We start from the raw sequence: 26,742 nt of genomic DNA, 5'->3' as shown, positions 1-26,742 counted from the left end.
CCATTTTAAAGATGAAGAAACTAAGCTTTAGTGAGATTAACTGAATTAGCTACTCAGGCACAGAACCAGAATAAGAATTAGTCTTTACATCCCTAGTTGCTGTCTTCAAGGACCTAATAATCCTACCATGAAATGGACCAGAGAGGGACGCCTAGGCAGTTCAGTGGGTTATGCCTCTGCCTTCGGCTCAGGTCATGATCTCAGGGTCCTGGGATTGAACCCTACATCGGGCTCTCCGCTCAGCAGGGAGCCTGCCCTCCCCGCATGCCTGCCTTTGTGCCTACTTGTGATCTCTGTCTGTCAAATAAATAAATAAAATCTTAAAAAAAAAAAAAGAAAGAAAGAAATGGGCCAGAGAATATAATCAGGTGGTATAAGGTAATCAGCAGGGGTATGGTAGAAGGTCAAAGAGAGGAGAGCTGTGGGAAAGCTTGCTAGCCATGACTGTGTTTATGGGTTGATTAGAACTCCAGTCATCATTGCCTAGTGCAGACCAGAGGTCTAAAGAGAACCGATAAAGCCCAGAAATCCTGATAAGATGGAGACTGGGAGTGAGTTCATATTTCAGGTGGTTTGGCAAGGTCCAACTGCACATTTTTTCTGTGTTCATTCAGCAAAAATGTTTTCAGCTCTTACCTCCTAGCAGGTGCTGTGTTAGACACTAGAACACAGTCAGGAACAAAAACATAGTTCCTATCATCATGGAGTTTATGGTCTAGTGAAGGAGACAAAGAATGATGAAATAAAGCCACACACAGATATATGATTACAAAATACATGTCATGATGAGAAAGTACCAGGTGTGTTAAGAGAGCCCCTAACCGACAAACTTGGACAAGGGCTGGGAGGGGCACAAGAAGGCCAACTCTGAGAGTCCCACAGGCAGAAGGCTGTGGGGCTCCTTCAGGGGAATCCCCACACAGAGTGGATGGAACAGACAATGAGGGAGAGAAGGCCAGGGAGGCCAAAGAGAGACTGATCACCCAGGACGTGGGGCATGGAGGCCCCCTAGGCCCATATGGCCTGGGCCTTTAGGCTGCTCTGGGAGCTGGGTCTTGCTCTAAAAGAAATGTGAAGCCACCAAAGCTGTAAGCAATGGGGGAGAAAAAGGAACAGAGGGTGGCCTTTTTTGGGTTCTTTGATCATAAACAACAACAACAGAGTCTAGCTTACTTCAGAAAAAGCTAATTTATTGGAAGCAGATGTTGTGGCATCAAAGGAAAGGCTAAACAACAGGATCTTAAAAAGGACAGGAACAAGGGAAATGCCACAGATCCCAGGAGTGGGGATTACAGAGAGTCACCATCATCCCCAAGAAGCTGCCTGACCACTTTCTAGTCCTTGTGCTGCATCTCTCAGACTCTGATTCCCCAGGGAGAATCTCGGACAGCTCGGTTTGGGTCACATGCTTACTTTTGGCCACAAGACAACACACCTACACTGACAGACTCTCATTAAGACAGCTTCCAAGGGGAGGAACGTTCTCCCAAAGGAAAATCGCAGAGAAACTGGGGAGATGTCCCCAAAGAAGTGGGAAGGGATTCTGCGCCCCCCCCCCCAAAAAAAGAAATTAGGCATTTACTACAGACTCTGAAAAAAAGGTAAGAGGATCATTAAGGACAAAGTGAATTTACCTGTGGTTTTGCCTAAGAAACAAAGTCAGGCAGCATCATGTCAGGGGTTGGGCCATAGGGGAGGTTTGGGAGATGAGAAGTAGAGAAAGGAGGTACCACATGGTGCCTCATATCAGGTCACATGCCACATAACCCTCCCCAGGCCTCATTCTCTGACTCATCCATAACATTCAGAGAGATAAAGTAACCAACTACTAAATAATTAAGCCACTAAGCTATGGAGAGGTGGCAGAGGAAACTGAAAAGGAATTTATTTATTCCACCAATAATTATGTATAAATATGTCCATCCAAGGAAGAAGGCTAACTCTGAAGTGTCCCCCTGCTTTGGAAGGATGAAGGAAGGGATAAGTATTACCCATCCATGAGATTCTGGATGTCCGAACAAAAAGCCAGGAACATGAGCTGACAGACTATAGGCAGGAAGCACCCAGAGACAGGCCAAAGCCCCTTCTCCTCCTCCTGAAGATCTATCGCATTAGAATAGCACTGTAGTTTCCTTCCTGGACAGGCAACTTCCCCCACCATATGCTATTCAATGCTTCATTTCTCACAGGAAGAACATTTCATTGTGGGTTGCAGTATCTTAAGAAATCCACAATGCTTCAAAGAAAATAGACATTGCAAAAGAACTAAAGATAAAAAGGGCACAGGCTTGGAAATTAGGGTGGGATAGAAAGCTTTGCTTGTCTCAGTGCTATTTCCACTGGAATAGAGCTCAAGGTTCTTTGTGCAATTTCAAGGCATCAGCCTGACAGTTTCAGAAGATCTTATTCCTGCCCACCCCACCTTTCCGCCCCCAAACACACACCTCTTTCATTGCAATGAGATGAAAACTTTTTGGTGCAAAAAGAATGGCATTGATTCTAAGGAGAAAGCTCAGAGATGAAACTGACGTGTAATGTGTCAAGTCTTCAAAACTCCACTGCCAAAACCAAGAGATGTCTATTTGCTGAAAGACAGTGGGGAAAATTGTGGCCACTTCCAACCGCACATGTTGCTTCCACGTGAAGCAAGCTGATGAATTTACAATAAGACCTTGGGCAAATAAAGGAACGTGTGGAGGAAAACTAGCACATGTTCCTTAAAGAGGAAACTCTTACTACTAATGCATTACAATAGTTTCCTTACTGGTGTCTCCAGCCTAGATCACTTTTTCCACTTCACTCCACTTTACACCAACTCCCAGATTGGTCTTTCTACCCACACACCACCCTAAACACTAATGTGCCTACCCTCTTAAATCTTTCTAAACTTAGCCCACTTTCCCTGAATTTTTCTTTGACGGTTTTTGTCATATCTGTGCACCATTCAAATTATTACTTCGGGGCGCCTGGGTGGCTCAGTGGGTTAAGGCCTCTGCCTTCGGCTCAGGTCATGAACCCAGCATCCTGGGATTGAGCCCCTCGTAGGGCTCTCTGCTCAGCGGGGAACCTGCTTCCCCCTCTCTCTCTGCCTGCCTCTCTGCCTACTTGTGATCTCTGTCTGTCAAATAAATAAATAAAATCTTTTAAAAAAATTATTACTTCATGAATTTGATTAAATTGCCTCATTTTCTTTGTTTTCGTTCATCATAGGCAATATTATCATTCATGTTTAAATTTTCCAAAGTACATTACTATAAATGCCTAACTGATAAACTCTAAAGTGTCCGTCATAGGCCACCGAAAACCATTTCATGCATCCTCTGTCCCACTGAGCTTCCCTCATTCATCCACCCAGCACTCTGGCCAAAGCAGACGATTCACCATCCCCCCCCCCCCAACACACACCACTCACTGCAGGGTTTGTCCCACCACCCAACTCTGTCTCTCAAATCACACTAATCATTCAAGACCCTCCACTGCCACCCCTTCCTGAGGTTTTCCCAGATGCACTCAGCCTGAAGGAGTTTTTTCTCCCTGAGCTCTCACAGCACTTAGAGCACCAGGACTTCTTTCTTAGAACTGTCTGTTGGCCTCTTCGAAGTATGAGGTTTGGCAGACACCTTTCCTTTCAGAATATCTGCAGGTTTGCTGAGACCAGAGGTCGGAACTGGTTATTTTACATAGGCTCTTGCTCAATTAACACTTGCTGGATGAACGCATTTTCCTTGCTGACCAGTGCTCTTTTTGGCAAAACACAAATCTGCTCATATCATTCTCCTGCTCCCCACAAAATAAAATTTCAATAGCTTAGCAGACATAAAGAAACAGGGACCTTCGTGATTTGGCCTGAATTGTGGGGGAAAAGCAGTCTCTTCCCTCTCCTTTTGCCCTGGCGGAGTAAGACTTGCCCTCTCTCTCCAGTGTGTCAGTGTATTTTTAGCCTTCTCTTATAAAGCCAAGGTGATAGGGGATTCCCTTGGCTAGTAAACTAGGTTCCATTCCATCCCTTTGCAAGTCCTGCACAGACAGAATGGTGGTTATTTTTATGTGTCAACCAGACCAGGGACAGGGTGTCTAGACATTTGGACAAACATCATTCTGCGTTTGTCTGTGAGGGTGCTTCTGGACACAGTTGAGTCGGTAGATAAAGTAAAGCAGATACCTCCTCCCCACCCTGCCATGTGGGTCTGCCCCATCCAAACAGTTGAAGATCTGAATAGAACAAAAAGTTGAGGGGCGCCTGGGTGGCTCAGTGGGTTAAAGCCTCTGCCTTCGGCTCAGGTCATGATCCCAGGGTCCTGGAATCGAGCCCCGCATCGGGCTCTCTGCTCAGCAGGGGGCCTGCTTCCTCCTCTTTCTCTGCCTGCCTCTCTGCCTACTTGTGATCTGTCTGTCAAATAAATAAATAAAATCTTAAAAAAAAAAAAAAAGTTGAGTAAGAGAGACCTCCTCCCACGTGACTGCTGTAAGCTGAGACATTGGTCTTTTTCTGCCTCCAGATTTCAACTGAAAAATCAGTCCAGCTTTTGGACTGGAAGTGCACCGTTGGCTCTGCATCTGCAGACTACAGACCTTGGGACTTTTCAACCTCCCCAATCATGTGAGCCCATCCCTTAGTGCTGAGTTTTATTCCTTAGTGCAAGATTTCTTTCATGAGTTTGCAGAGGTTCTCGAACTTGGCCTTGCTCTCCTCCATTTTCTTCTTCTCCTCTTCATCCTCAGGCAGCTCCAGGCCCTCCTTGGTAACTGAGACTAGACTCTTCCCATCAAACTCCTTGAGTTGCTGCACACAGACTCGTCAATAGGCTCTGTCATATACACTACCTCGAAGCCCCGCTTTCGCACTCGCTCCACAAAAGCAGAGTTGGCAACCTGCTCTTTGCTCTCACCGGTGATGTAATAGATGGACTTCTGGGTCTCCTTCATGCGGGACACATACTCTGAAAGAGAGGTCATCTCATCCCCAGACTGGGAGGTATGCTAACGCAGCAGCTCAGAAAGGCGGCGCCGGTTAGTAGAGTCCTCATGGATTCCAAGCTTTAGGTTTTTAGAGAAAGCCTCATAGAATTTCTTATAGTTCTTTCTTATATTATAATTTCTTATAATATATATTCACATACATCATTTTGGTTCTGTCTCTCTAGAGAATACTACTAGTACAGATGATCATACACCTTGCTTTAGAATGTAAAACTCCTTAGCATTTTGTTCTCGGTCTTTGGGGCCTTCGTCAAAATTTAGAAACAACAGGGAAAGTCACACAAAATTATGCCAGCTTATTATTCTGTAAGTGTGTAAAGTTTTTCCTAATCCACGTGAAGAAAATGGAGATCATCTATGAGATACAATAAATATTCACACTTGGACTTGAATGAGTTATATTCTCTCCCTTCCCACCCCCCTATAAAAATGAAAACAAAGGTAAATAGGTTATTCCCATAGGGCCCTATGGAAATAATCAATTATCCTTTGCATGTGTTCCCTCTCCTGTTTCCTGGTCCCGTCTCTGGCTTCATGCTTGTCTACACAAGTAGGCGCGCGCACCTTCCTCTCACCAGCAAACACAGAAGCGAAACAAGGATGAGAGGGAGCTACTGATGCTTGAACGCTACAGAGAAAACATTGAAGGGGGAGAGCTCAGCCACCTGTGACCAAGGCATGGGTTGTAATCCGGAAACCAAGGCCCTTGCCTTCCCTCTCTCCCTGGGTATCCAAGAAATGGCTGGTTTACAAACCTGGAGCCCACAGACTATTTTCCAGCAACAATTGCATAGCAACAAGATTCATGCACTGCAAACCCAGGAGTCAAAATCTGTTCACATCCTGCTTATCAAAACCAAAGTTACAAAGTGCCCGGGTGGTTTGCTCAAGCAGGCATCTGCCTTCAGCTCAGGTCATGATCCCAGAGTCCTGGGACTGAGTCCTGCATTGGTCTCATTTTTGTCTCTTCCCTACTCTCATGCTTTCTCTCTCAAATAAAAAAAATAAAATCTTAAAAATCAAAAAAAAGTTATGATAGAGGCACGCCAGTCTTCTTTTTCCAGCAGTAGGGCAGACTCCATATACCAAACAACTTTCTCTATTGAAACTGAGACACTGGATAAAATACATCAGCATCTTTTTAAAAACACATTGCTTAGCTAGCACAAAGGCCAAAGTGAACCAAAAGCAAGAATCCTGGGAAGGAAAGGTGCCGAGGCCACCTCCGGACCTAAGTTTCTGTTTCAACAGCTGCAGAGTCTTGCAGTTCATCGAGTAAAGTGTGAAATCCTACAGAGGTCAAGAGCAGTTTAGGAACCCCTTGCCAAACCTAGTATCCCCTCCCAAGGGCTATACTCTCAAGGTAGGAATAGAGAGGAAATAAACCCATCATAAGAAAGGGGGCAACAAGGAAATGGACATGTTATGATCTTGAAGGTGACAGGGGCGGGGGGGGGGGTGGCGTGGGCAGAGGGGTTTCATGTGAAACCTCCCCTGAGAATTTGTAAAGCCAGCCTTGAAATCATACTCTGTGGTATTACCTTCAGATGACTGATCTGCAAAAGTCCAAGTAAATCCTCTCTGGAGAGACAAAACCTCAACTCAGGATACAAAGCATTTCCAAATTTTCCAAGGAAAAAGAGCAGCTTACAGGAAGAAAAGAGAAAGAAATCACACAATTCACAAGGAAACAAGATGTTAAGATCAACAAGGCAGAAAGATCCACAGGCAGCAAAATCAGATCTCAGAGAGCTCAAGGGTTGAGATTAGGCAATCTAGAAAGTCAGCTTTTCCTACACCATCTTTGCCTGTTTTCTCCCATCTGCAAATGTAGACCTCTGTCAGCTTCTATCTCTCCACACCTGCCTATTTCTTCCCGATACTCTGCTTTTGCTGCTTCTTCAACCTGTGTTTCTCCACAGACACCTTCCCAAAGCACCAAGAACATGTCCAAAACTTTCCATTCAGGAAAGAAGGAAAGAAAAGGAAACTTGCTCCCTGCACCCATCTTGCTCTACCATTCTTACAGCTGGGTTTCCCAAAGAGTGGCGACAGTGACTCCCCCACTGTCCATTCACCACTAAACTGCAGCCCAGCCTCCACCCCCCCACTCGTCTGAATTAACCCTTACCCCAGATTCCCGAGTGACCAGAGCACCGAATCCAGTCAAATCTTATCTCACCTGATTCTGCTAAGGTTCTGTGCTCTGACGATTCCTCCCATTCCGAAACTTCTCCCCCATCTTCTCCTCCACCACCTCTATGACATCACTTTCTTCTGATTTTGCTCTTACATCTCTGGTCATTTCCAGCCAGTCTCCTTTAAGTATTATGTCTCCTCTGCCCACTTCTTAAAATGTAGTTGTTTTAAAGTTTCCATTCTTAACACTTTTCACATCCTCCCTGGCCATGTCATCCACTCTCGTGGCTTAAAGCAGCCGTCCCATCTCTGGGGCATGCATAACCTGGCAATGTAAGAAATCTTTCCAGAGGGCACTCCAACATGAATACTTCCAAGAGAATCTGTTTCCAGATCCTCCATTGCCATGTGTACTCCTTCCTAGAGTCAATCTGCCTGAGAATATGCCTGAGATCAAGCTGTCTTCCTTCACAAGCTCTTTCTCACTCATCCTAAATCTGAGAAGAGTACATCTCTTCAGAGTTTACAGAAAAACCTCTGTATTTTTACAGAAAAATCCCAGCGACTTGAAAAACTACTGTTGGAGAAAACAGTCTGATGGTTGCTAGAGGGGAAGGGGGGGATGGGCAAAATGGGTGAACGGGAGTGTAGCGTGAGGGGTGAAAGGAGATACAGGCCTCCAGTTATGGAATGAATAAGTCACGGGCATGAAAGGCACAGCATAAGGAATATAACCAACGGTACTGTGATAGCCTTGTATGGCGACAGATGGCAGCTGCACTTGCGGTGAGCATAGCCTACTTGTATAGACTTGTCAAATCACTCTGCTGTACACCTGAAAGCAATGTGATATTGTGTGTCAACTATATTTCAATAAAAAAAATTGCCATAGACATTGCAACTACCTACAATGACTATAATACAAGGAATGACTATAATATGGGTAATAAATGGTCTTGCAAGTTAGAAGAGTTCCAACTATGCTTTCAGTAAAACTGAAGAAAGACCAAATGGAGGTGTCAGCTTATTGATCATTTGATGATAGTTTTTGATGAGATATCCATATGTGAATTGGGTTCATAATTCAGAAGGGGTTTAAAGAACTGATTGGCATTGCTCTAACAACTTCTTCCACCCTCATCCACTTACTTATCTTAACAATGTTTCTCAGCATTAATATTAAAGCAATGAAAAATATTAAGGGAATTTATGCTGAGCCCTGTATTATTCTAGCAATAAGGAATATTCATCCATGGATACATGAAGTAGTAGGAAAAAGTCTCAGGCCCACCAAACTCGTTAAGAGATGCAGCTCCAGTAATATTTTACTTTTATGTTTAATAATTGTGTATTTAAGCTATATTGTTATTTTAACCAGTAATCAATTTTGTACTAAGAATAATTTTAATGATAGTTCAAGCTAGAATAAATTAATTAACACCTAGAGCATTAGGGTCTTAGGAGGCAAAACTTCTTCTAATAAGCATATTTTTAAAATAAAATAAACATATAATAAGGGGAGAGCAAGAGGGCGGAGGAGTAGGAAACCTAAATTTTGTCTGCTCCCAGGAGTTCAGCTAGATAGTTATCAGACCATTCTGAACACCTGCAAACTCAACAGGAGATTGAAGAGAAGAGCAGCAATTCAAGGAACAGAAAATCAACCACTTTTTGGAAGGTAGGACGTGCAGAGAAGTGAATGTGAGGTACAGGGAAAGAGACTGCGGGGGGAGGGGGTCAGGTCCCGGCAGGTGGTAGAACAGCAGATCACAAAATCGGAACTTTTAGAAGTGGCTCCACTGAGGGACATTGCTCCCAGGTATCAGAGCAGGGAAGCCGGCTGCAGAGACGGAGCCGAGGAAGAGGCTCTCCACTTGGGGTTACCTTATACCATGATCTGAGGCACTGTCAGACCACTGCTCTTCGGGCAGGGACCCCACAAGCAGCAGGGTCAGGAAGACACCTTCCTTCCCGGGGAGGAGTAGCATGGGAGCTGCAGGAGTCAGGGGGCATCGGAGACTCCAAACAGGCCATGTGCCAGAGACAGAAATGCTCAGTCACAGTCCAGGTGAGCTCCGAGCATGGCCAGAGACCAGGGAGACATGAGGGATTGACTGCTTTTCTCTGAGGGTGCACTGAGGAACAGGGCCCAGAGCTCTCCACTCCTCCAGGCCGGGGATTGGGAGGCCACCATTTTCATTCCCGTCCTTCAGAGCTCTATAGAAAGCATCAGGGAACAAAAGCTCCTGAGAGCAAACCTGAGCAGATTATTTAGCCCTGCCCCTGGCAAGGGCGGTGCAATTCCTCCTCCAGCAAAGACACTTGAGAATCACTGCAACAGGCCCCTCCTGCAGAAGATCAGCAAGAACATCCAGTAAAAACCAAGTTCACCAATCAATGAGAACTGCAAAACTTCAGAGCTAAGGGAAAGCAACACGTAGAATTCATGGCTTTTTCCTCATGATTCTTTAGTCGCTCAAAGTTAGATTGTTTAAATTTTATTTTTTTCTTATTCTATTTTTAAAAAATTTTCCCCTTTCCCATTTTAACCTATTTTAACTATTTTATAACTACCTTTTAAAAAATCTATTTAAATTTTCACTGTTATACTCATATTCTATCCCTCCATTGTATTTAACTTATTTTTTATATACATAGAGGTTTTCCTTTCTTTAAAATTTTGGGATACAGTTTCTCCTAACACATCAAAATATACCCTAAATCTAGCATATGGCTTTGTTCTAATCTCTAGCCTGATCACATTATCTCCCTTTTTTTCTTTTTTCAACCATCTTCTTATCAATTCCTTTTTTAAAATCTTTTTTAAATTTCACTTTACAGTCATATTCCATCCCTCCATCATGTTTACCCTTACTTTTGTGTGTGTGTGTATGTGTGTGTGTGTATATATATATATATATATATATATAAGTTTTTCTTTCTTTAAAAATTTGGGAGACAGTTTTTTCTAACAGACCAAAATGCACTCAAAATCAAGTGTGTGGCTCTGTTCTATTCACCAGTCTAATCATCTCTATTAAAAGAAAGCTGGGGGTGAGGAGTCAAGATGGCGGAGAAGTAGCAGGCTGAGACTACTTCAGGTAGCGGGAGATCAGCTAGATAGCTTATCTAAAGATTGCAAACACCTACAAATCCAACGGGAGATCGAAGAGAAGAAGAACAGCAACTCTAGAAACAGAAAATCAACCAATTTCTGAAAGGTAGGACTGGCTGAGAAGTGAATCCAAAGCGACGGGAAGATAGACCACGGGGGGAGGGGCCGGCTCCCGGAAAGCGGCGGAGCAACGGAGCACAAAATCAGGACTTTTAAAAGTCTGTTCCACTGAGGGACATCGCTCCAGAGGCTTAACCGGGGTGAAGCCCACGCAGGGTCAGCATGGCCTCAGGTCCCACAGGGTCACAGAAGGATCGGGGGTGTCTGAGTGTCGCAGAGGTATTACGGGTATTAGGTATTGCTCTAATACTTACAGGTATTAGAACAGGGAAGCCGGCTACAGAGACAGAGCCAAGGAGTAAGCTCTAATCTCAGGGTTACCTTGAACCGGTCGCAGCCTCGGTCAGCTCGGAGCGCGGCCGGAGGCCAGGGTGACGGGAGTACTTGGGCGCTGTTCTCTGAGGGCGCATCTTCATTCCCGCCCTCCGGAACTCTACGGAAAGCGCTCAGGGAACAAAAGCTCCCGAAAGCAAACCCGAGTGGATTACTCAGACCAGCCCCGGGTAAGGGCGGTGCAACTCCGCCTGGGGCAAAGACACTTGAGAATCACTACAATAGGCCCCTCCCTCAGAAGATCAACAAGAAACCCAGCCAGGACCAAGTTCACCTACCAAGGAGTGTAGTTTCAATACCAAGGAGAGCAGCGGAATTCCAGAGGAGGAGAAAGCAAAGCACGGAACTCATGACTTTCTCCCCATGATTCTTTAGCCTTGCAGTTAATTTAATTTTTTTTTCTTTTTCAATTTTTTTTTCTTCTTCTGCTAAATTTTTTTAACTTTTACCCTTTTCTTTTTTAACATTTTTTAACTAGTTTATCTAATATATATATTTTTTTTCCTTTTTATATTTTTTCTTTATTGATTTTCTTTTTTTAATTGTTTCTTTTTTTTTCTTTCTGAACCTCTTTTTATCCCCTTTCTCCCCCCTCACGATTTGGGATCTCTTCTGATTTGGCTAAAGCATATTTTCCTGGGGTTGTTGCCACCCCTTTAGTATTTTACTTGCTCCCTCATATACTCTTATCTGGACAAAATGACAAGGTGGAAAAATCCACCACAAAAAAAAGAACAAGAGGCAGTACCAAAGGCTAGGGACCTAATCAATACAGACATTGGTAATATGTTAGATCCAGAGTTCAGAATGACAATTCTCAAGGTTCTAGCCGGGCTCGAAAAAGGCATGGAAGATATTAGAGAAACCCTCTCGGGAGATATAAAAGCCCTTTCTGGAGAAATAAAAGAACTAAAATCTAACCAAGTTGAAATCAAAAAAGCTATTAATGAGGTGCAAACAAAAATGGAGGCTCTCACTGCTAGGATAAATGAGGCAGAAGAAAGAATTAGCGATATAGAAGACCAAATGACAGAGAATAAAGAAGCTGAGCAAAAGAGGGACAAACAGCTACTGGACCACGAGGGGAGTATTCAAGAGATAAGTGACACCATAAGACGAAACAACATTAGAATAATTGGGATTCTAGAAGAAGAGGAAACAGAAAGGGGAGCAGAAGGTATATTGGAGAGAATTATTGGAGAGAATTTCCCCAATATGGCAAAGGGAACAAGCATCAAAATCCAGGAGGTTCAGAGAACCCCCCTCAAAATCAATAAGAATAGGTCCAAACCCCGGGACCTAATAGTAAAATTTACAAGTCTTAGTGACAAAGAGAAGATCCTGAAAGCAGCCCGGGAAAAGAAGTCTGTAATGTACAATGGTAAAAATATTAGATTGGCAGCAGACTTATCCACAGAGACCTGGCAGGCCAGAAAGAGCTGGCATGATATATTCAGAGTACTAAACGAGAAAAACATGCAGCCAAGAATACTATATCCAGCGAGGCTATCATTGAAAATAGAAGGAGAGATTAAAAGCTTCCAGGACAAACAAAAACTGAAAGAATTTGCAAACACCAAACCAGCTCTACAGGAAATATTGAAAGGGGTCCTCTAAGCAAAGAGAGACCCTAAAAGTAGTAGATCAGAAAGGAACAGAAACAATATACAGTAACAGTCACCTTACAGGCAATACAATGGCACTAAATTCATATCTCTCAATACTTACCCTGAATGTTAATGGGCTAAATGCCCCAATCAAAAGACACAGGGTATCAGAATGGATAAAAAAACAAAACCCATCTATATGTTGCCTACAAGAAACTCATCTTAAACCCGAAGACACCTCCAGATTTAAAGTGAGGGGGTGGAAAAGAATTTACCATGCTAATGGACATCAGAAAAAAGCAGGAGTGGCAATCCTTATATCAGATCAATTAGATTTTAAGCCAAAGACTATAATAAAAGATGAGGAAGGACACTATATCATACTCAAAGGATCTGTCCAACAAGAAGATCTAACAATTTTAAATATCTATACCCCTAACATGGGAGCAGCCAACTATATAAACCAATTAATAACAAAATCAAAGAAATACATCGACAATAATACAATAATCGTAGGGGACTTTAACACTCCCCTCACTGAAATGGACAGATCATCCAAGCAAAAGATCAACAAGGAAATCAAGGCCTTAAATGACACACTGGACCAGATGGACATCACAGATATATTCAGAACATTTCATCCCAAAGCAACAGAATACACATTCTTCTCTAGTGCACATGGAACATTCTCCAGAATAGATCACATTCTTGGTCCTAAATCAGGTCTCAACTGGTATCAAAAGATTGGAATCATTCCCTGCATATTTTCAGACCACAATGCTCTGAAGCTAGAACTCAATCACAAGAGGAAATTTGGAAAGAACCCAAATACATGGAGACTAAACAGCAGCCTTTTAAAGAATGAATGGGTCCACCAGGAAATTAAAGAAGAATTGAAAAAATTCATGGAAACAAATGATAATGAAAACACAACGGTTCAAAATCTGTGGGACACAACAAAGGCAGTCCTGAGAGGAAAATATATAGCGGTACAAGCCTTTCTCAAGAAACAAGAAAGGTCTCAGGTACACAACCTAACCCTACACCTAAAAGAGCTAGAGAAAGAACAAGAAAGAAACCCTAAACCCAGCAGGAGAAGAGAAATCATAAAGATCAGAGCAGAAATCAATGAAATAGAAACCAAAAAAACAATAGAACAAATCAACGAAACTAGGAGCTGGTTCTTTGAAAGAATTAATAAGATCGATAAACCCCTGGCCAGACTTAACAAAAAGAAAAGAGAAAGGACCCAAATAAATAAAATCATGAATGAAAGAGGAGAGATCACAATGAACACCAAAGAACTACAGACAATTATAAGAACATACTATGAGCAACTCTATGCCAACAAATTTGACAATCTGGAAGAAATGGATGCATTCCTAGAGACATATAAACTACCACAACTGAACCAGGAAGAAATAGAAAGCCTGAACAGACCCATAACCAGTAAGGAGATTGAAACAGTCATCAAAAATCTCCAAACAAACAAAAGCCCAGGGCCAGATGGCTTCCCGGGGGAATTCTACCAAACATTTAAAGAAGAACTAATTCCTATTCTCCTGAAACTGTTCCAAAAAATAGAAATGGAAGGAAAACTTCCAAACTCATTTTATGAGGCCAGCATCACCTTGATCCCCAAACCAGACAAGGATCCCATCAAAAAAGAGAACTACAGACCAATATCCTTGATGAACACAGATGCAAAAATTCTCGCCAAAATACTAGCCAATAGGATTCAACAGTACATTAAAAGGATTATTCACCACGACCAAGTGGGATTTATTCCAGGGCTGCAAGGTTGGTTCAACATCCGCAAATCAATCAATGTGATACAACACATTAATAAAAGAAAGAACAAGAACCATATGATACTCTCCATAGAAGCTGAAAAAGCATTTGACAAAGTACAGCATCCCTTCCTGATCAAAACTCTTCAAAGTGTAGGGATAGAGGGCACATACCTCAATATTATCAAAGCCATCTATGAAAAACCCACCGCAAATATCATTCTCAATGGAGAAAAACTGAAAGCTTTTCTGCTAAGGTCAGGAACACGGCAGGGATGTCCGTTATCACCACTGCTATTCAACATAGTACTAGAAGTCCTAGCCTCAGCAATCAGACAACAAAAGGAAATTAAAGGCATCCAAATCAGCAAAGAAGAAGTCAAACTATCACTCTTCGCAGATGATATGATACTATATGTGGAAAACCCAAAAGACTCCACTCCAAAACTGCTAGAACTTGTACAGGAATTCAGTAAAGTGTCAGGATATAAAATCAATGCACAGAAATCAGTTGCATTTCTCTACACCAACAACAAGACAGAAGAAAGAGAAATTAAGGAGTCAATCCCATTTACAATTGCACCCAAAACTATAAGATACCTAGGAATAAGCCTAACCAAAGAGACTAAGAATCTATACACAGAAAACTATAAAGGACTCATGAAAGAAATTGAGGAAGACACAAAGAAATGGAAAAATGTTCCATGTTCCTGGATTGGAAGAATAAATATTGTGAAAATGTCTATGCTACCTAAAGCAGTCTACACATTTAATGCGATTCCTATCAAAGTACCATCCATTTTTTTCAAAGAAATGGAACAAATAATCCTAAAATTTATATGGAACCAGAAAAGACCTCGAATAGCTAAAGGAATATTGAAAAAGAAAGCCAAAGTTGGTAGCATCACAATTCCGGACTTCAAGCTCTATTACAAAGCTGTCATCATCAAGACAGCATGGTACTGGCACAAAAACAGACACATAGATCAATGGAACAGAATAGAGAGCCCAGAAATAGACTCTCAACTCTATGGTCAACTAATCTTCGACAAAGCAGGAAAGAATGTCCAATGGAAAAAAGACAGCCTCTTCAATAAATGGTGTTGGGAAAATTGGACAGCCACATGCAGAAAAAATGAAATTGGATCATTTCCTTACACCACACATGAAAATAGACTCAAAATGGATGAAGGATCTCAATGTGAGAAAGGAATCCATCAAAATCCTTGAGGAGAACACAGGCAGCAACCTCTTCAACCTCAGCCACAGCAACATCTTCCTAGGAACATCGCCAAAAGCAAGGGAAGCAAGGGCAAAAATGAACTATTGGGATTTTATCAAGATCAAAAGCTTTTGCACAGCAAAGGAAACAGTTAACAAAACCAAAAGACAACTGACAGAATGGGAGAAGATATTTGCAAATGACATATCGGATAAAGGGCTAGTGTCCAAAATCTATAAAGAACTTAGCAAACTCAACACCCAAAGAACAAATAATCCAATCAAGAAATGGGCAGAGGACATGAACAGACATTTCTGCAAAGAAGACATCCAGATGGCCAACAGACACATGAAAAAGTGCTCCACATCACTCGGCATCAGGGAAATACAAATCAAAACCACAATGAGATATCACCTCACACCAGTCAGAATGGCTAAAATTAACAAGTCAGGAAATGACAGATGCTGGCGAGGATGCGGAGAAAGGGGAACCCTCCTACACTGTTGGTGGGAATGCAAGCTGGTGCAACCACTCTGGAAAACAGCATGGAGGTTCCTCAAAATGTTGAAAATAGAACTACCCTATGACCCAGCAATTGCACTGCTGGGTATTTACCCTAAAGATACAAACGTAGTGATCCGAAGGGGCACGTGCACCCGAATGTTTATAGCAGCAATGTCTACAATAGCCAAACTATGGAAAGAACCTAGATGTCCATCAACAGACGAATGGATAAAGAAGATGTGGTATATATACACAATGGAATACTATGCAGCCATCGAAAGAAATGAAATCTTGCCATTTGCGACGACGTGGATGGAACTAGAGGGTATCATGCTTAGCGAAATAAGTCAATCGGAGAAAGACAACTATCATATGATCTCCCTGATATGAGGGAGAGGAGATGCAACATGGGGGGTTAAGGGGGTAGGAGAAGAGCAAATGAAACAAGATGGAATTGGGAGGGAGACAAACCATAAGTGACTCTTAATCTCACAAAACAAACTGAGGGTTAATGGGGGGAGGGGAGTTGGGGGGGTGGGATTATGGACATTAGGGAGGGTGTGTGCTATGGTGAGTGCTGTGAAGTGTGTAAACCTGGCGATTCACAGACCTGTACCCCTGGGGATAAAAATATATTATATGTTTATAAAAAATAAAATTAAAAAAGAAAAAAAGAAAAAAAAAGAAAGCTGGGGTGGCAATCCTTATATCAGATAAATTAGATTTTAAGCCAAAGACTATAATGAGAGATGAGGAAGGACATGATATCATACTTAAATGGTCTGTCCAACAAGAAGATCTAACAATTTTAAATATTTATTCCCCTAATGTGGGAGCAGCCAATTATATAAACCAATTAATAACAAAATCAAAGAAACACATTGACAATAATACAATAATAGTATGGGACTTTAACACTCTCCTCACTGCAATGGACAGATCATCTAAGCAAAAGATCAACAAGGAAATAAAGGCTTTAAATGAAACACTGGACTAGAAGGACGTCACAGATATATTCAGAACATTCCATCCCAAAGCAACAGAATACACATTCTTCTCTAGTGCACGTGGAACATTCTCCAGAATAGATCATATCCTGGGTCACAAATCAGGCCTCAACTGGTACCAAAAGATTGGGATCATTCCCTACATATTTTCAGAACAAAGTGTTTTGAAACTAGAACTCAACCACAAGAGAAAATTGGAAAGAACTCAAATACATGGAAACTAAAGAGCATCCTACTAAAGAATGAATGGGTCAATCAGGAAATTAAACAAGAATTTTAAAAATTCATGGAAACCAACGAAAATGAAAACACAACAGATCAAAATCTTTGGGACACAGCAAAGGTGGTCCTGAGAGAAAAGTAAATAGTGATATAAGCCTTTCTCAAGAAACAAGAAAGGTCTCAAATACGCAACCTAACCCTACACCTACAGGAGCTGGAGAAAGAACAACAAAGAAAGCCTAAACCCAGAAGGAGAAGAGAAATAATAAAGATCAGAGCAGAATCCAATGAAATAGAAACCAAAAGAACGGTAGAACAAATCAATGAAATCAGGAGCTGGTTCTTTGAAATGATTGATAAACGCCTGACCAGACTTATCAAAAAGAAAAGATAAAGGACCCAAATTAATAAAATCATGAATAAAATAGGAGAGATCACAACCAACACCAAAGAAATATAAACAATTATAAGAACGTACTATGAGAAACTACACACCAGAAAATTTGACAGTCTGGAAGAAATGGATGCATTCCTAGAGACATATAAACTACCAAAACTTAACCAGGAAAATAGAAAACCTGAACAGACCTATAACCAGTAAGGAGATTGAAGCAGTCATCAAAAGTCTCCCAACAAACAAGAGCCCAGGGCCAGACGTCTTCCCAGGGGAATTCTACCAAATGTTTAAAGAAGAATTAATACCTATTCTCCTGAAACTGTTCCAAAAAATGGAAATGGAAGGAAGACTTCCAAACTCATTTTATGGGGCCAGCATCACCTTGATCCCAAAACCAAAGACCCCATCAAAAAGGAGAATTACAGACCAATATCCTTGATGAACACGTACGCAAAACTTCTCACTAAAATACTAGCCAATAGGATCCAACAGTACATTAAGAGGATTATTCGCTGCAACCAAGTTGTATCTATTTCTGGGCTGCAAGGTTGGTTCAACATCTGCAAATCAATCAATGTGATACAATACGTTAGTAAAAGAGAGAAAAAGAACATATGATACTCTCAATAGATGCTAAAAAAGCATTTGACAAAGGACAGCATCCTTTCTTGATCAAAACTCTTCACAGTTTCGGGACAGAGGATACATACCTCAATATCATCAAAGCCATCTATGAAAAACCCACAGCAAATATCATCCTCAATGGGGAAAAACTGAGAGCTTTCCTCCTAAGGTCTGCAACATAGCAGGGCTGTCCACTATCACCACTGCTACTCAACATAGTCCTAGAACTCCTGGCCTCAGCAATCAAACAACAAAAAGAAATAAAAGGCATCCAAATTGGCAAAGAAGTCAAACTCTCATTCTTTGCAGATGATATGATACTTTATGTAGAAAACCCAAAAGACTCCACTCCAAAAGAGCTAGAACTCATACAGGAATTCAGTAAAGTGTCAGGATATAAAATCAATGCACAGAAACCAGTTGCATTTCTATACACCAACACAAGACAGAGGAAAGAGAAATTAAGGAGTCAACCCCATTTACAACTGCACCCCAAACCATAAGATAGGCAGGAATAAATCTAACCAAAGAGGTAAAGAATCTGTACTCAGAAAACTACTAAGTAGTCATGAAAGAAATTGAGGAAGACACAAAGAAATGGAAAAACATTCCATGCTCATGGACTGGGAGAACAAATACTGTGAAAATGTCTGTGCTACCTAAAGCAATCTACACATTTAATGCAATCCCTATCAAAATACCATCAATTTTTTCAAAGAAATGGAACAAACAATCCTAAAGTTTATATGGCTCCAGAGAAGACCTGAAATAGCCAGAGGAAATGTTGAAAAAGAAAGCCAAAGTTGGCAGCGTTTCAATTCCAGACTTCAAGCTCTATTACAAAGATGTCGTCATCAAGACAGTTCGGTGCTGGCACAAAACAGACACCTAGATCAATGGAACAGAACAGAGAGCCCAGAAATAGACCCTCAACTCTATGGTCAACTAATTTTCAACAAAGCAGGAAAGACTGTCCAGTGGAAAAAAGACAGCCTCTTCAACATATGGTATTGGGAAAATTGGACAGCCACATGCAGAAGAATGAACCTGGACCACTTCCTTACACCACACTCAAAAATAGACTCAAAATGGATGAAACACCTCAATGTGAGACAGGAATCCATCAGAATCCTTGAGGAGAACACAGGCAGCAACCTCTTCGACCTCAGGCACAGCAAATTCTTCCTAGAAACATGGCCAAAGTCAGGAGAAGCAAGGGCAAAAGGGAAGTATTGGGACTTCATCAAGATCAAAAGCTTTTGCACAGCAAAGGAAACAGTCCACAAAACCAAAAGGCAACTGACAGAATGGGAGAAGGTATTTGTAAATGACATATCAGATAAAGGGCTAGTATCCAAAATCTATAAAGAACTTATCAAACTCAACACCCAGAGAACAAATAATCCAATCAAGGAATGGGCAGAAGACACGAACAGACTTTCTGCAAAGAAGACCTCCAAATGGCCACCAGACACATGAAAAAGTGTTCAACATCACTCAACATCAGGGAGATACAAATCAAAACCACAGTGAGGTACCATCACACATCAATCATAATGGCTAAAGTTAACCAGTCAGGAAATGACAGATGTTGGCAAGGATGCCGAGAAATGGGAACCCTCCTACACTGTTGGAGGGAATGCAAGCTGGTGCAGCCACTCTGGAAAACAGCATGGAGGTTCCTCAAAAAGTTGAAAATAGAGCTACCCTACGACCCAGCAGTCTCACTACTGGGTATTTACCCTAAAGATACAAATGTAGTGATCCAAAGGGGTACCCGTACCCGAATGTTTATAACAATGTCCACAATAGCCTATGGAAAGGCTATGGAAAGGCTAACTATGGAAAGAACCTAGATGTCCATCAACAGATGATATGGATAAAGAAAAGGTGGTATATAGGTGTGTGTGTGTGTGTGTGTGTGTGTGTGTGTGTGTGTGTATATATATATATATATATATATATATATATAAAATGGAATAATATGCAGCCATCAACCCCCGCCCTCAAAATCTTGCCATTTGCAACGACGTGGATGGAACTAGAGTGTATTATGTTAAGCAAAATATATCAATCAGAGAAAGACAATTATCATATGATCTCTCTTATATGAGGAATTTAAGAGGCAGGGTGGGGGATCGTGGGGGGAATGGAGGGGAAAAATGAAGCAAGATGGGACCAGGAAGGAGACAAACCATAAAAGACTCTTAATCTCAGGAAAAAAACTGAGGGCTGCTGGGGCATGGGGGAGGGATAGGGTGGCTGGGTGATGGACATTGGGGAGGGTATGTGCTATGGTGAATGCTGTGAATTGTGTAGGACTGATATTTCACAGACTTGTATCCCTGAAGCAAATAATACATTATATGTTAATTTAAAAAAGAGAGAGAGAGAGAGAAGTGCCATAAGGAAGCCAAGACGTAGGGTCCTCTCTGCCCCATTCAGAAATGTGAGCGACCAGTAGGTCTTTACTACTGGTTTTCAGAGTGTATTCCTTAGACCAGCAGCATTAGCATCACCTGGAGGCTTGTTAGAAATCCCGACCTACTGGGGTGTCTGGGTGGCTCAGTCAGTTAAGTGTTGGGCTCTTGATTTCAGCTCAGGTCATGACCTCAGGGTTTTAATTTCAGCTCAGGTCATGATGTCAGGGTCCTGGGACTGAGCTCAGTGTCTGCACTTAGCAGAGAGTGTGCTTAGATTCTCTGTCTGCCTTTCCCTCTGCCCCTCCCCGCTTGCATGCTCATGCACATATGTGCATGTCTCTCTCTCTCTCTCTGTCTCTGAAATCAATCAATCAATCAATCAATCAATCTTAAAAAAAAAAAAAAGACCAGTAGAACAGAATATATATTTGGACAAGATCCTCAGATGATTGGCATACATACTGAAATGAGACGGTACCAATCCCCAAGGTTTTCCTGTGCCTTCCAAGGCTTCCCTTTGGTAGCAGAGGGTCAGGGCAGGGAACGAAGAGCAGTGCCTGTGTGGGCATTGATGCCCACAATCCTGGGAGCTGGAGCTTTGCCAGTAATTGCTGAACCTCTGCTAGGTGCTGAGGGCTGAAAGGAGGAGGATCCCTCCTCCTTTGGCAAGAGATAGCCACTGCCTCAGGAAACAAAGACACTAGAGAGGAAATAAACTACTCCAAGGCAAAATGGAGGAGTAAATAGACGCCCGAGTGTCTCAAAATCAAGGATCGAGTCTTCATCATTTTTGAATGCCCAGACACTTGGCAGGGTGCTGGGCACACACTAGGTCATCAGTATCTGTTTCCCAAGTGCCTGCAGAGAAGGAAGTCTCTCCTTTGCATTCCATGCTTTTGAGAATCTGTGGAACTCTTGCTCTTTTTCTTGGTTGGTTGGACCTAGGATGCTTATTTGCTGTTTCTTTTTACTTTTATGAACCTCTTGGATTCTGGTTTCTACTTGTGTTTCCAGTGCTTAAATATAACTACTACTACTATCTTACATTACTGAGTATTAACTATGCATGCGGACCATACTACTTACTACTTGACAGGTATTAACCGATTTTATCTGCACTAAAAAATCACAGGTTGATGTTAGTACTTAATTATGTCCATTTTCCAGATGAGAAAACTGAGGCTCAAATAGGCTAAACAGTGTGCCCAAGGTCCCCTAGTTAGTAAATAATACAGGGAAGAGTCAACCCAGGCAGTGTGATGCCAGCATCCACCTTCCTGGCTTTGAGTCCCTGGCTTTGAATGGCCATCCTGCCTGGACCTGTTTGAGGTCTGTGGACTGCTGGCACTCTCCCTCTAGCCTTTGCACACTGGCCCCTATCATAGACACTTGGCTCCTTCCAGCCACACCAGGCCTTTCTCATCCACGTCAGGGGAGGATGGCCTCTGCTGCTGTCTTCCCACCTTGACAGCAATGAGAAACGAAGACTATCCTACAAGAAGACCAAGGAAATTCCTATCTGCCTTCTGGGGTGGTCTAGCTTTTGGGTGGACCCCAAAGAATACTTTCTTCAGGAACTTTTTTGTTTCAACCAGTATTCCTGATAGGGGTGTTAGCTCTGAAATTACTGTTTGAAACAAGTTTGAGGAAGAGGAGGAGGCAACCTGGGACCCAGCATCAAACATCTTTCACTCCCCGGCTGGCGGGACACGATCATTCCTAACAGCACCCATTAGGCGTCATTGACCAAACCCCCAGAGCTGCATGAATGCTGGTGAGAAGGAAAGGAAAGCAAGTTCAGACAAGCCATATATGGCATGTGAACAGTCCTGCTTCCTGTCGGTCGCTAACACCGAGCTGCTCAGTACAGCACAATGATAGGAAAACGCTGAGCGTACAACAATAAAGCAAGGAATAAACAGCGCCCAAGTTTTTCTTGAAACCAACATATGCGGCTTGGTGGACTGTAGTGTTTTATTTATATTGCTATGCAACGGAGAAAAAAAAAAAATAAAGGTGATTCCAGTGAGAGGCACGGGCCTATGCCGTGCTATCTGATTATAGTATCCGAATTTAGACATGACCGATGGTGGGAGGGGTTCCATGTTAGACATCAACCATGATAACAGAAATGAATTTAGTGGGGTTCATGACCAGGCTCTACTTTTGTTTTTAAAAATGTAGTGGTGAATACAGTTGGCGGCCCCGGGCTGGCAGAGCTGTGCCGGCTCTGGCAGGATCTAGCTGAATGTTTATAAAATCAGGAGCACAGCCTAGGGAAACTTACTTAAACCAAGCTGCCAGAGGAGCCTGCAAATCGATTTGTCAAATTGCAGATCACAGAACACACCCGCCCCCCACCTCCTTGCCTGCCTTCTGGTGAATTCCTGATAGGAAAGAGTGTGGTCACCCAAGGGGACAAACTGCAGATCACAGAACACACCCACCCCCACCTCCTTGCCTGCCTTCTGGTGAATTCCTGATAGGAAAAGAGAGTGCGGTCAAAGAGGGGGACTTTATAGCTCAGGAGGGCAGGCACCCAAGCATGCCAAGGGGTGCGTGAATAAGACAAGTGAAGTCACAGCTAAAGCTGAGTCTTCGAGGAAAACCAGCCCCCACCCTCTGCCCTTCCACAAACTTCCCACAAACCCCTCCAACCAGGAAAAACAACTTCAGAAACTAGGGTGGGGCTTTTCCTGGAATCAGGTTCCCTCAGTTACAGTGAAGGCAGATATCTAGATAATTTATCCCCAATAATCACTTTCCTCTAAATGATGATGTACCGGTTTCAGTTGGCCCTTTCCCTATGGTGGTGCATGTCTAAGACTCGGGAAAGCCTCCATAACTGCGCTGTTCAGACACCCTCGGCCCCACCCTCCCATGGAGTTGGGAGAGAGGAAGGCCCCATAACCCCCTCCTGGGTTCAGTCTGTGCAGACAAAGGACAGATCAACAGGTAATGTGCAGGAAGAGGTAGATCAATCTTTCAGATCATTGATTATCAGTGCAAGTTGGGAAGGCCGTTGGTACCAAGTGCTCTAAGCTGCAGATTCATTCATTCATTCTACGCATATTTACTGAATGCCTCCTGTGTGCTAGGCTCTGTTCTAGGCCCTGAAGATATAATTGTGAACATAAGAGGAAAAAAGAAAAAAAGAAAAAAAAAAAAAGCCTGCTCTCAAAACATTCCAAGTTCGAGAGGAGAAAATTCACAAGTACAAATTGAGAGGATAATGTGTAGTCACCCTACAACAAAGACAAGCTCCAAGTCATTTGGCGAACATAGATGCTATTACCCCAAATTAAGGGACTCGGGAAAGAGAATTAAGTTTTACTGGATGCTCCTATGTGCAGGCACTAATAACATAATAACAGGCACAAAAAAATAATGTTTTTTGAGCACTTACTATGTACTAGGTTCATAAGAAGATGAGGTCAGGCACTTCACACCATTTTGTTTTAATCCTCCTGAAAACCCTATTGCCCTAATTGTATAGATGAGCAAACACACACCTAGAAGTAAGAATAACTTACTCAAACACACCCTGCTTGGAATCTCTGCCCTCAAGCCTGACCCCTTTGTCAAATGGTAGTCACACTCAGCCTTGTGCTGTTCCTCTCTGGTAGGTGGCATGTCACCCCTCTTGCCTTGCCCACCTTCATTCTACCAGTCCTCTGAGGTCCAGCTTAAACACCTTATTTTTCAGGACAACTGTCCTGACTCCTCACTGTTGCTGCAATCCTTTCTCTGAACTTTTTTTTTTTTAAAGATTTATTTCAGAGAGAGAAAGAGAGAGAGAGAGCAAGGGGTAGGGCCAGAGAGAGAGGGAGAGAGAATCTTAGGCAGATGCCTCCCTGAGTGCTGAGCCCAATGTGGGGCTCCATCTCACCACTCTGAGATCATGACCTGAGTCCAAGAGAGTCAGGCACTTAACTGACTGAGCCACCCAGGCACCCACCTTTCTCCTTAATTAGATCCTATATATAAAAGGTCATGTCTAACCCCAGTGGCTAACACATGGCAAATGCTCAAACATTGCTTTGTTCCTGCTTACCTTCTTTACTATGTATGGCCAGAAGTGTGACATTTGTCACTTGATTATATACTTCTTAACTTTTTGTTCTATATACATTGGACTTGTTTCCTTAGCAACATTGGCAGCTTAGGGAACAGCATTTTATATTTATAAATTATATATACTGATTTATATTTACATATTATAAATTATCTTTATAATATTTATTTAATAATTGTTTGACATTGGTTCTCAAGCTTAAGAAAGCATCAGAATTATCTAGAAGGCTTGCAAACATAGACTACTGGGTCCCTCCCCCAGAGATCCCGCTTCTGCTGGCCTAGATGGAGCAGTGAATGTACATTTCCGACAAGTTCCCAGGAGATGCTGATGCTGCTAGTCCAGGAACCACCCTCTGAGAACCACCGCTTAAGAGTGTAATGTGCCACAGCACTTAGGACCACAGAGGCTGAGTCAGAGTCCCACTTCTGCCACACACTGGCTATGTGACCTTGGGCAAGTCAATCTACATGTGCGCCTCTTCATGAGTAAAAATGGTGATAACAATATTATATACATGAGCATCACCGTCAGGATTGAGTTTAATAATGAATGCAGTGTGCTTAGCACTGTCCCTGACACACTGAAAACATTCAATAAATGCTTCCTATGATCCCTGGAAAGGCTGGCACAGCATCAGGCACTAAATAAGCACTGAGCCCAGCCTGAGAAGTCCTTCTGAGGCTGAGAGAAAACTTGTTTTGAATTTGTAAGCAGTGAGAGCGAAGGGTGTCACCGAAGCATGACATCTATAATTAACAGCCTTTTAAATTAAGCCAGCATAAAGGACCTTTAGAAATGTCCCTCCCTGTAGTGTGCTGAGTGTAAATGCCCGGTGTACAAAAACCATGTGTGTTTTTAAAATTCAGCGGCCGTCTTTGGGGTGCCTCCTTCACACCTTCCCCTGCTGAAGGATGCAGAGCATGGCAAGTTGTCTTATGAGAGGTTAGAGTTGCTGGAGTCACCCAGGCATCTGGGCTAATGGGTTGGCAGACACAAGCAGAGCCCATCATTCAATAATTAATTAGTTGCAGTCATGGAAGACAAACTCCCTGGAGCAGATAGGACAATCACCACCCTCCCCTCTCCTAGTTGCTTCTGAGCACCCGGGCTGCCGCTGTTCCCCACTAGCGTTAAGAACCCAAAACAATATTTCTATTTTCCCTCAGGGTCTAACTGACTGACAGTTTCTTCAGAAAGCCCAAGAGGAATGTGCAGACAAGATAATTTTTGCAGTCCTCCAGAGCCTGAGACAGGGTAACCAGGGAATATAGGGATGGTCTGGCCCTAACCTTGTCCCAATAATATGGGAGACAAGGGGCATGGCCCCTGTCTCTCTGTGAACCACTAATCCGGGGAATGTTGGTTCACTGCGAAGTTGAATGAGATCATCTGTGGTATTTAGCAGAGGCTGTGGGCTAGGGGCTGTTGGGAGATGCTGTTGCCCTTTGGAAGCCCCTCTCTTCTGTCCCTTCGCTTCAGGGAAGAGTATCACCACCTCCTCGCAGCCAGGTACCCTCCTCTAACACCCAGAATAAGCACGACAGCTGCCCCCCTCCCACCATTTTCACTCCTACCCCCAATTTCCTTAAACAAAACCATCACCGCCAGGTGGTGTCTCCACACACGCGCTTTGGGGCACCACCCCTGGCAGCCCCCGCACTGGCACAGGGGTTTCTCTCCCAGCGCCCTGGCCAGGCCCTGGTTGCAGCAGAAGGGCAGAGAGACAAGGGGTGAGTGCCCCGGAGGCCAGGTGGGGAGCCGACTCCTCAGGAGGTGAGGTGAGGAGGGGCTGGTGTCCCTGCACCTGGAGTCACCAGCTGAGGCAGAGCTTCCTCAAAGGGAAGAGCCACAAGGTGTCCCCCCACCCCCCCCAACCCGCTTCTCACCGTTTCTTGTTGCTCAATCTCTCCCTCCCTCTGCTCTCCCTCCCTCCATCCCTCCCGCTAACCCTCCCCTCCCTCTTTGTCTGCCTCTTCCTCACCTCAGCCTTTTTGAACACCCAGCCTTCTGGAGCCCGGCTCGGACGCGGCAGCGGCCAGCTCCCCGGGGACCCCGGCCCTGCGCCCCCGCCCGGCCCCTCCCCTGCCCGGCCTGCCCAGCTGCGGGTCTCACCCAGAAGAGCAGGTTGAAGCCCAGCAGCAGGTACTTGATGCACCGCAGACCCCCGCGGAAGCGCCCCAT

At 43.2% G+C, this 26,742-nt stretch overlaps 1 pseudogene; it reads right to left on the bottom strand.

Moving 5' to 3' along the window:
- Positions 1–4,633: 4,633 nt before the first annotated feature.
- Positions 4,634–26,742, bottom strand: LOC111142957 (annotated as a pseudogene).

The sequence above is a fragment of the Enhydra lutris genome, unplaced genomic scaffold (assembly GCF_002288905.1).
Source record: "Enhydra lutris kenyoni isolate GAN:26980312 unplaced genomic scaffold, ASM228890v2 scaffoldscaffold9, whole genome shotgun sequence".
NCBI lineage: Eukaryota > Metazoa > Chordata > Mammalia > Carnivora > Mustelidae > Enhydra > Enhydra lutris.
Note: the sequence above shows the minus strand (reverse complement) of the source record. Positions and strands in the feature narration are given on the sequence as shown.